The sequence below is a fragment of the Bos mutus genome, chromosome X, assembly GCF_027580195.1.
Source record: "Bos mutus isolate GX-2022 chromosome X, NWIPB_WYAK_1.1, whole genome shotgun sequence".
NCBI classification, from domain to species: domain Eukaryota; kingdom Metazoa; phylum Chordata; class Mammalia; order Artiodactyla; family Bovidae; genus Bos; species Bos mutus.
The window spans coordinates 79,754,014-79,764,851 of record NC_091646.1 but is presented as its reverse complement, the minus strand read 5'-3'; the positions used below and the strand labels follow the sequence as shown (position 1 = coordinate 79,764,851).

At 44.8% G+C, this 10,838-nt stretch overlaps 1 long non-coding RNA gene across 1 annotated transcript; it reads left to right on the top strand.

Annotated features, from left to right (window-relative positions):
• Positions 1 to 2,464: 2,464 nt before the first annotated feature.
• Positions 2,465 to 5,099, top strand: LOC138986401 (uncharacterized). The gene is made up of 3 exons (XR_011463252.1): positions 2,465 to 2,605; positions 2,688 to 2,877; positions 3,569 to 5,099. It is a non-coding gene; the product is annotated as an uncharacterized lncRNA (long non-coding RNA).
• Positions 5,100 to 10,838: the final 5,739 nt, after the last annotated feature.

Below are 10,838 nucleotides of genomic sequence, written 5' to 3'. Positions count from 1 at the left end.
TAACATGAATCCTTTGTTGGATATATATGGGTTGGCCAATAAGTTCATTTGGGTTTTTGGCTAACTGTTACAGAAAGCCTGAATGAACTTTTTGGCCAACCCAATATATTTCAAATATCTTTTTCCTTTTTTGGTCTTGCCTTTTCAATCTCTTAACAGTGTCTTTTGATAAACACAGTTGTTTTCTGAAAGAATTTCAGTTTTTTTCACTCTATGGCTAGTACCCTTTGAACTCTATTTTAAAAGCCTTTGCTTATCTCCGACTATTTTGAAATACTAGAGTTATTTTCTCCCTGTATTTCATTTCGTCTTTTCCCCCTTTCTGCCAGATAGCAGACTCTGTTTCATAGCCTCTGTTTCAGACTTCCTACATAGCCTTGTAGGAAATATGTGGCCAAGCTGAAAGCAGATTAGCTAGCAAGATATTTATTTGAGCGTTCTTTTCTAAAAACTTGAGCACAGTAAGAAGAATTGGGTTTGAGGGAGAATGGGACTTCCATCAGATTCACAAGGAGTGTCCTTTGGGCTGAAGTTAGAGAAGGTGGGAGGAGTCAGGTAGAAACTGGGCCTTGCTTCTGATGGCTTCTTGGAGAAGCCTTGGAGTGGAATGGCTGCTTTAATGACATTGAGGGACAGAAATACAAGGCTTGGGGTTATAAATACTAAAAAAAAGTCTTCTGTGTCCCAAGGCTGGCAAGAGATACTGCCAATCTAAAGATGCCAAGTGGACAATGTCACAATAACCTGTGAGGACAGATGATCCTTCTCAATACCTACCCAAGGTCTGGCATTAAATAAGACCCCAGAACCAGTTAGGGAAGCCCCAAGAGTATAAATGAGACTGACCCCATTCTAGCCCCAACAGAAGTAGCTCATTTACTTCTTTATGTGGTAATTTCTGAAGTTTGAGGTTGATTTGAGAAAGGAGAGCATTCACAACTATTTAAAAAATGAAGAAACAGAACATGGCTGAAAATTACTTGATGTAAACTGCAGGTGAAAGTATAATCTCCTTAATAAATTCCAGTTTCAGCCAGCATAGCTTCCTAAATGACCTAGGATTAAAATAATAACATGGTTCAGAATGGAAGTTTTTTTCTTTTCCCTGAATTGTATTCCTCTTCTCGATCCTCTTAGGAGCTCACCAAACTTTTCTTCCTCCTGTGTTTTTCCTTTTAGAAAAATGAACTTTGCTGCTTTCTTTACATGTAAAAAAATTCTTTAAATTTTCCATAATAAAAAATAATACTCCTAATTTATCTTTAAAATATTTTAAATAAAGTAATATTTAATACATAAAAAATAATATTTGCAATTTATGTTTGTCATAAAGCTTAATATTAATAATAAAATAAACACCCATGAAGCTACCATCCAACTTAAAAACTATAACATTTCCAATACCTTGTAGTTATCTGAATGTTTTTCTCTATCCTATTTACTACCTCTCCACATAGTTAACCACTATTTTGAATTTTATATTATTTTCAAAAAGCTCTATTGCTTGTGTATGTATTTATAAATAATATTTTGCTTAATTTTTCCTTATTTTTAACTTCATAAATATAATATTACACTCTACATACTCTTCTGCATTTTGCTGTTTCTACTCAACATTTTATTTCTAAGATTTACCCATTTTGTTATACATAGCTGTAGTTCATTAATTTCCAAAGCTGATAGCTCACGGTGAACAATGTCGGATTTGTGATCTCCGAAGAAGAGACCAGAGACCAGACTTGATCACTCAAGAGCTTTTGTGTAGCAGAGTTTTATTAAAGTAAGAAAAGGGATAGAGAAACTTCTGACATAGACATCAGAAGGGGGACAGAGAGTGCCCCCGTCGCTAGTGTTAGCAAGTGTTAGCAAAAATTATATTCTTTTTAATTAATTATTACAATAAATCAAAAGAATGTCTCATGTTTATAAAAATTTTACCAGACCCACTCCCACAATTTACATTTTAGGATAACAGGATCAGAACTTAACAATAGAAGGATACTACCAGACCCACTTCCGTAATATACATTCTAAGATATCAGTGTTAGGTAGTTAGAATAGGAAACAGGAGTCCAAAATGGCAGTGGCTAAAAGACAAGGAAGGGAAAAGCCCACGAAAATAGAACAAAGGAAGGTCACAGGAAGGTCCAAGGACCTGAGTGAGGACCTCAGGTAGAACAAACAGCACTCCTGGCTAGCCCAATTTACATAGGGCAGGCCCAGGGGGAGGAAAAAAACATATAAAAAGAGGAGCCAAAGCGTGCTCTCGCTCTCTCTCGCGCGCTCTCTCTCTCTCTCTCTCTCTCCCTGTCCCCACCTCCATCCCCCTCCCTCCCTCCCTCCCTCTCCCTCCTTCCCTCCCTCTCCCTCTCTCTCTCCCCCTCTCTCCCCCCCCCCACCCCGTCGTCTCTCCCCCTCCCCCCGCGTGCTGGCGCACTCCCCCACTCTCTTCTCTTCGCATCTTTGGGTTGGCATGCCTTCACGCCTCGAGGATGGATTCTCTTGCTATTTTCTAAATAAAATAGAGCTGTAATACTGATTTGTCTAAAAGCTATAACATGGTCTGTCCAAGACCTGAGAGCTGTGATGTGCCAAGGGCTTTAATGTACGTCACCCCAAATCTTTGTTGAGACGAAACAGAACAGAGGAGCATACACTCGCTTGACATCTATGGTGCTGTGATTCAGGTTTAACCTGGCTGAAACAACCTCGTCGTGGCCCCGGCAAGGAGGAGGCCAAGCGTAGCAGGAGCCCAGCTCAGCGAAGCTCCCGCGGTAGAAGCAGAACGCGAAGAAAACGCAGCGCAAGGGAAGTGACAAGAGGCCTATCATGCTGGAAACCCGGTCAGCGAAAAACGAACTCAGCAGAATGATTAAGGTAGGAGGTCCTCGCTCCTATGGCTGGAGGGACATATGCCTAACGAAATCTTAATTCCTTTACAATCGCTCGTTTCTTGTCTCCTCAACCCCCCGTGACACAGTTGAGCGGCAGTGGGTGAACTGAGGGACTCTGGAGAGGCTACTCTTTGGTATGTCCCAAAAGCACTCTCTGCTGAGCCCCAGTAGCTGTTACCCAAGCTGGTGGGGGTTCTTCTGTCCTTACTCTTCTTTGTGCCAAGGATCAGGCCAATGAAAACTGTGAGCACAGGTCAGGTATGAAGGGGATCCCTTGGCACGTTTTTCCCACTGCTTTTTCCTCCTGTCCTTCAGCTCTCTCCTGGGACTCGAGCCGGCCAAAACCCAGGATGCCTGGCTTCAGGACCTAATGAAGCTCAGGCTCTGATGTCTCATTGCAAAAATTCAGTGAGAGACAAAGCAACAAGAGGTGGATTTGTTAGGATTCAGAAAGAAGCACACTCTTCAGGGTGTGGGCCATTGCCAAGGGCAAGGGCTGGGGCCATGGAATTCGGCCTGGCTAGGTTTTGCTAGCAGAGAAGGCAATGGCACCCCACTCCAGTACTCTTGCCTGGAAAAATCCCACGGATGGAGGAGCCGGGTGGGCTGCAGTCCATGGGGTGGCAAAGAGTCGGACACGACTGAGCGACTTCACTTTCACTTTTCACTTTCAGGCATTGGAGAAGGAAATGGGAACCCACTCCAGTATTCTTGCCTGGAGAATCATAGGGATGGCAGAGCCTGGTGGGCTGCTGTCTCTGTGGTCACACAGAGTTGGACAAGACTGAAGCGACTTAACAGCAGTAGGAGCAGCAGCAGGTTTTACTAGGGGTGAATTCATATGCTGATGAGTGGGAGGGTCATCCCAACCATTGGGGAACCACCCACTCCTCCATCTTTTGACAGTGACTTAGATCTGTCCTGCCACCTCTGGGTGTGTCTTTTGGCTTACAGATTGGGGATTAAGGTTTACTTGAATTTAATTTGTCATCTTGGACCCAAGTGATTTTAATAGGTTTACGTTATGCCCTTGTGCTATGTCGTTCTTTCAAAGGTTGTGCCCTGCCCCCTTCCCTCCTGTTTCATGCTCCTTTCCTCAGCCCCATCCAGGCCCACAATGTTGCCTCTACAATCTGGAGGGACAACCAGAAAATAGCTAGCCCTTGGGAGGGAAATACTGTATAATAACCAATCCCTCTAGATATTCAGGCCTTCATCTTCCATGTTTCCTACAACATGTACAACATCAACATCTCTCAGTGAACCCACTAGGGTGGGCAACAGTCACAAAATGCCTACTGGAAGTCCATCGGTTGACATCCCTTCAAAGGCAATTGGGCTTCCAGGGATAATGTTTGCCACTTTGGGAGTTAGCCCTGCAGGCCATTTGTGCCCAAACCCTTACCACCCTTCTCCTAAAGTTACAAACATACCCCTGGATCAAATCTCCACTCCACTTTTATGGAACATCTGGTCTGTTGCCTCTTAACAAATTTGCTCTTAAGCCAATTACTAACTACTACAATCAGGACCCTGACCCCTTGTAGGCAACATTGCTCCACCCAGCCTATTAAAATATCTTAATGTCCCTAACAGGGCCAGATAACTCATTCCTTTGTCACTACTTTTGTTATTACCTAAAGTGGGTCTATGACAATGAAATGTTTACCATTGAGATACCCTAACCTGCTCTTATGGAGAACTAGGGAAAGAAATCAGTGACTTACAATCCCTTAGAGCAGTAAGAAGATAAGTCTTACGACTGTTACACTGTTTCCCAGTCTCAGGGCACAGGCTTGGATTGCTTTACATCATGATATCTATTCCCATCCATGGTGGACAAACCAGCAATGAGTTAAGATTACAACCCCTTAATCCTACCCAGCACTGGTCACGCTGGAGACCTTGGGGATGCCCAACTCCAGTCCGGGGGTCCCAGGAGGTCAACCTGCCTTGACCTGCCTAGGAATCTGGTCCTCGAAAGATTATCATGCTTCAACCTGCTCGGGATCCGCCAGTCCAGGAGTCCCAGGAGGCCGTCACTCCTCGACCTGCCCAGGCATTCAATCTCTAGGAGGCTGTCACACCTCAGCCTGCCTGGGAATCTGTACCCTGACCCGGGGATGCCTGGCTCTCAGGTTGCAACAGTACTGGGTAGGATAAGCTTCAAAAAGACTCACCCTTAAGGAAGTCCACCCATGGAAATTGAAGGCCTATTAGTTTTTTTTTTTTTTTTTTTTCTTTTCCTCCCTGTCATGACTGTCTTTCAGATGGGAAATAACCAATCCACTTCCTGACAGATGCCCTTGAGATGCATCCTTGATAACTGGAACCTGTTTGATCCTCTAACTCTAAGAAGTCGCTTAAAATTCTTTTGTGCCACTGCGTGGCCGCAGTATCCACTGGGGGACGAGGAACACTGGCCTGAGGATGGGAGTTTAAATTACAGTACCATCCGGCAACTAGAATTATTCTGCAAAAGACAAGGGAAATGAACAGAGATCCCCTATGTCCAAATTTTCTTCTGACTAAGAGATATGAAGGAACTCTGTTTTAAGTATGGGATTGTTGTACACCCTAAAAGTGAGCCTACTAGGCAAATGGTGTTAGGCACAGGCAACCAAGAGAAGTAACCCCCCTGTAAAGGCTCACCTCTCATTCCCCCAAAGAGACTGGAGCCTTCCACGGCTCCTGAGTTGCCTGGTGCTCCTTCCTTGTATCCAAACGTGCCCCCATATCCAGGAGCACCCCCTCCACAAAAGCCAGCTCGAGTATGTCCCTTAGTTGAAACTGGAGGAGAATTTGGACCAACCGGGGTCCATAAGCCCTTCTCCCTTTTAGAACTAAGACAGATCAAACAAGACCTGGGAAGCTATACAGATGACCCAGGCAAATATATAGATACATTCCAACATATTGCCTTGGCCTTTGACTTCACGTGGAAGGACATCATGGTCATATTTAGTCAAACTTTATCTGATCCTGAACATACTAGGGTCTTAAAGGAAGCCTGAAGGTATGCAACTGGGCTTCACATGTCAAGTGATAGATACCCAGTAGGGGAAACTGCAGTCCCTTCCTCCGATCCTAATTGAAATTATAATGACCCTGAGCACATCAGGGAAAGGGATCATTTTCTAATCTGTGTGAAGACAGGAATGAAAGCAGCCCAACAAAAAGTAATTAGCTATGCCTGGGTCTCAGCAATAACTCAGGAGCCCAATGAGAACCCAATTGCTTTTCTGGAAAGGCTAAAAGAGGCCCTCCAAAAGTTTACCAATCTGGACTTAGACTCTTACGAGGGGCAGGTGATTTTAAAGGACAAATTCCTGTCCCAGTGTGCATCAGATATCAGAATTAAGTTACAACAGCTACAGCAGCAGGACCCTGCTTCCTTTTTAGATGAGATGGTCCAGACAGCCACCAATATCTTTTATAACAGAGAACAGGAGAAGAAGGCCAAGGCCCAGGAGAGGGAGAAAAGGAAATGCCCAGATGCTGGCTGCCCTCCAGGAAAGCCCTGTGGCAAACCCCGAGTCCTTGAAGGACAAGGCACGAGGCAAATGCCTAATCTGTAGACAGGTGGGGCATTGGGCCAAAGAGTGTCCAAACCATGACAAGTCTCCTAAAACGGTTTGCTACAAATGCCATCAACTGGGACATTGAGCGGCACTCTGCCCTGGGGACCCAAAAGCCTCAAGGTCAAGTGCCAAGCCTTCCCTCACTATGGTTCAAGAGGATTGAAGCGGCCCACTCCAGCCAGCCCACCTGTCATGGATAACCATCACGGGGCTGGAGCCAAGTGTGCAACTGGATGTGGCAGGTAGGTCTGAGAATTTCTTGGTTGACACAGGGGCTACCTACTCTGTCTTGATCTCCTACTCCAGAGTCTTCTCCTCCCAAACCTGTACCATTTTGGGTGCTACAGGAAAAGCAACTACTAAAAGATTCACCCAAGCACTTCTTTGTTGCTGGGATGGACAAATATTTTCCGACCAGTTTCTGGTGGTCCCTGAGTGTCCTACTCCCTTATTGGGAAGAGATATACTCACTAAACTGGGGACCACCCTTATGATGGGAAGCTTTTCAGCCCCTAGGGCGCTACAACTTCTGGTTACTACTGAAGAACCCATTACACCTTCTCCAATAGACAGGGACCAAAAACTATGGGAGGACAAACTTAACCCCTAGGTGTGGGACCAAAGAATTCCTGGACGAGCCCACCAAGCTGAACTGGTCATCATTGTCCTCCAAGATCCCACTTGGTTTCCTAACCAGAAACAATATCCCCTCAAAAGAGAGGCTCAGGAGGGACTACAGCCTTTAATAAATAAATTCCTTGTTTGTGGGCTATTGGTCCCCACCAATTCTCCATGTAACACCCCAATCCTCTCAGTAAAGAAAAAGGATGGAACCTGGAGAATGGTTCAAGATCTCCGGATTATAAATGAAGCTGTAGTTCCCCTCCATCCCACAGTACCCAATCCCTATGTAATCTTGGGACAAATGCCACCCAGTGCCAAGTGGTTTACAGTCTTGGATCTCAAAGATGCTCTTTTTTTTTTGCATACCACTGGCTAAGAGGATCCCAATATCTTTTTGCCTTTGAGTGGGAGGTCCCAGGAAAAAAAAAACGCCAACAGATGACTTGGACAGTATTACCTCAGGGGTTCAGAGATAGCCCTCACTTGTTTGGACAGGCTCTTGGTCGGGATCTCCTAGATCTCGACCTGGGACCTAATGGGAAAATATTACAATACGTAGATGACCTACTAATCTGCTCTCCAGATGAAAAAAATGCCCCAAAATATGCAATTCAGGTTCTAAACTTTTTGGCAGAAAGGGGATATAAAGTCTCCCGTGCTAAGGCACAGATGGTCGAGACAAAGATCAAAGGTCACTTACCTTTACCTGGGAGTTCAGATTACACACGGGCCTAGGAGGCTGTCCTCTAATCAGGTACAAGAAATCCTCCAGTTGCCCTCCCCCATGACTCAAAAACAATTGCAAGCTTTCCTGGGGTTAACTGGGTATTGTAGAATCTGGATACCCAACTGTGGTCTATTTCACCCAGCCCTTATATGAAAGCTTAAAGGGACGGGATGATTCAATCCCACCGATATGGGGAACTCCTCAAAAGAAGGCAGAGGCTACATTACAACAGGCCTTAACTCAGGCACCTGCCTTGAGGTTGCCAGACCCAGAAAAAGCATTCCAACTTTATGTTCATGAAAGAGAAGGAATAGCCTTGGGAATGTTAACTCAAAGGTTGCGATCTGAGCCCCAGCCTGTAGCTTACTTATCCAAGAGGCTCAATCCAACCGCCCAAGCCTGGCCCTCCTGCCTTCAAAATCTTGCAGCTATTGCAATCATGATAGAAGATGCTTTAAAACTCTCCTTTGGGGACAAACTAACTATTTTTACCAGCCACCAAGTAAAACAACTCCTAAATGGGAGAGGCCATTTAAGGATGTCTAATTAAAGAATCCTCAGATATCAAGTAATGCTGATGGAAAATCCAGGCCTCACTATATCCCCTTGTGAGGTTCTTAACCCAGCCACCCTCCTGCCTACCCCTGAGGGCTCTCTCCCCTTTCACTCTTGTCTAGAAACCTTGGACCACTGGACAAAACCCCGAGAGGGATTGTCGGAAGATCTTCTGACCAATCCTGAGGAAATCTGGTACACTGATGGAAGCAGCTTTGTCTTAGATGGAAAAAGAAGAGCTGGATAGGCAGTAGTCTCCAATTTTGAGATCATAGAGGCTAAGCCTCTTCCACCAGGTACTTCAGCCCAATTAGCTGAGTTCATAGCCCTGACTCGAGCTTTAGAACTGGGTAAAGGAAAAAGAATAGCCATTTACACTGACTCCAAGTATGACTTTCTGGTGTTACATGCACATGCTGCTATTTGGAAAGAAAGGGGCCACTTGACCACCCGAGGGTCCCCAATCAAATGTGGTGATCAAATTATTAGACTTTTGGAGGCAGTCCATCTGCCCACTGAGTTTTCAGTCTCCCACTGTAAAGGACACCAAAAAGGGAGCACAGAAGTGGCACCAAGGGAACCAAGCAGCTGATCAGGCAGCTAAGAGAGCAGCATTACAGAACAATGACTTAATAGGGGTTGCCATCCTAGTTCCACAGACTAATTTGCTAGAAACTCCTTCATATACTGAAGGTGAGACTCTTAAAGCTAAGAGTGAGGACTTTCAAGATCATATTGGGTGGTTCCAAAAGGAGGAACTCCTTTTTCTGCCTGGGAACCTCCAATAGAAGTTGGTTAACTCCGTTTATGCCACCACTCATTTAGGGGAGAAGGCCCTCCAAAGATTACTAGGAAGGTCCTTCAGAGGAACAGGCCTCCAAACAACTATAAGGCAAGTGGTCTCCTCTTATCCCACTTGCCAATTAAACAACCCCCACGGAGCTCAAAGACCTTAGCTGGCCCAGCCCATCCAATAACATGGGACCTACCCAAGAGAGGAAAGGTATAAATACCTATTAGTCTTGATAGATACATTCACAGGATGGATTGAAGGCTTTCCTACCCTGACTGAGAAGGCTGAAGTGAAGTTGCTCAGTCGTGTCTGACTCTTTGCGACCCCATGGACTGTAGCCTACCAGGCTCCTACCTCCATGTGATTCTCCAGGCAAGAATACTGGAGTCGGTTTCCATTTCCTTCTCCAGGGGATCTTCCCAACCCAGAGATCGAACCCATGTCTCCTGCATTGCAGGCAGATGCTTTAATCAGGATTTGGTCTGCCCAGGTCATTACAAAGTGACAATGGGACATCATTTACTTCTAAGGTCACCCAAGGGGTCTCTAAAGCATTGGGAATTACTTATTATCTCCCTTGTGCCTGGAGACCTCAGTCTTCAGGAAAAGTAGAAAGAGCCAACCAATTCTTAAAATCAGCAATAAAAAATATAACCCAGGAGACCTCCCTGGGATGGAAGGAGGCTTTACCATTAGCTCTCCTCAGCACCTGTATTGCCCCTAAGGAACAGGTTGGTCTTAGTCCTTATGAGATTTTATATGGGAGACCTTTTGTTTATGTCAATGACCTCTTCCTAGATCCAGAGATTCAGACCCTCCAGTCTTATACCATGGCCATTGGGCAATTCCAACAGGATATATGCTTGTGGGGAATGAACAAGGACCCAAAAGATTGTAAGGAGTCACCACTATATGCTCCAGGGACTCAAGTCCTAATTAAAGTCTGGAAAGATGGGTCCCCAAAGGCTCAACTCCATCCCACATGGAAGGACCCCTACCCTGTAATACTTTCTACTCCCACAGCAGTCAAGATACCAGGACATGAGTCAAGCTACAGAAGAAAACAGAAGATGACACTCAATACACCTGTGAGCCCCTAGGCGATCTCAGATACCTATTCAGGACTATAAATGAGTGCCATGAGGAATTAAGGGGTGTCTCAGTAAGATTTTATAGGAAAAAACCCTTTTATTGAAGTTGAACTTTGGGTGAGTGTTTTGCAGGAGGGTCTCAGAAAGTGGGAGTTTGGTCTAGTTTTCATGCCATCAGGAAGAGGGGATGATTTTGTAATTGGGTATGTCAATAAATTTTATCTATTGGGAGGAGAGAATAGCATATAGCTAAAGCTATAATTGATAAAGAAGTAGAAGTCACTCATTTTGGCAAAGAGGGGAGTGTTTGGTACTTTGTAAGAGGAACCAGAGATCAAATTGCCAACATCCGCTGGATCATTGAAAAAGGAAGAGAGTTCCAGAAAAACATCTATTTCTGCTTTATTGACTATGCCAAAGCCTTTCACTGTGTGGATCACAATAAACTGTGGAAAATTCTGAAAGAGATGGGAATATCAGACCACCTGACCTACCTCTTGAGAAACCTATATGCAGGTTAGGGAGCAACAGTTAGAACTGGACATGGAACAACAGACTGGTTCCAAATAGGAA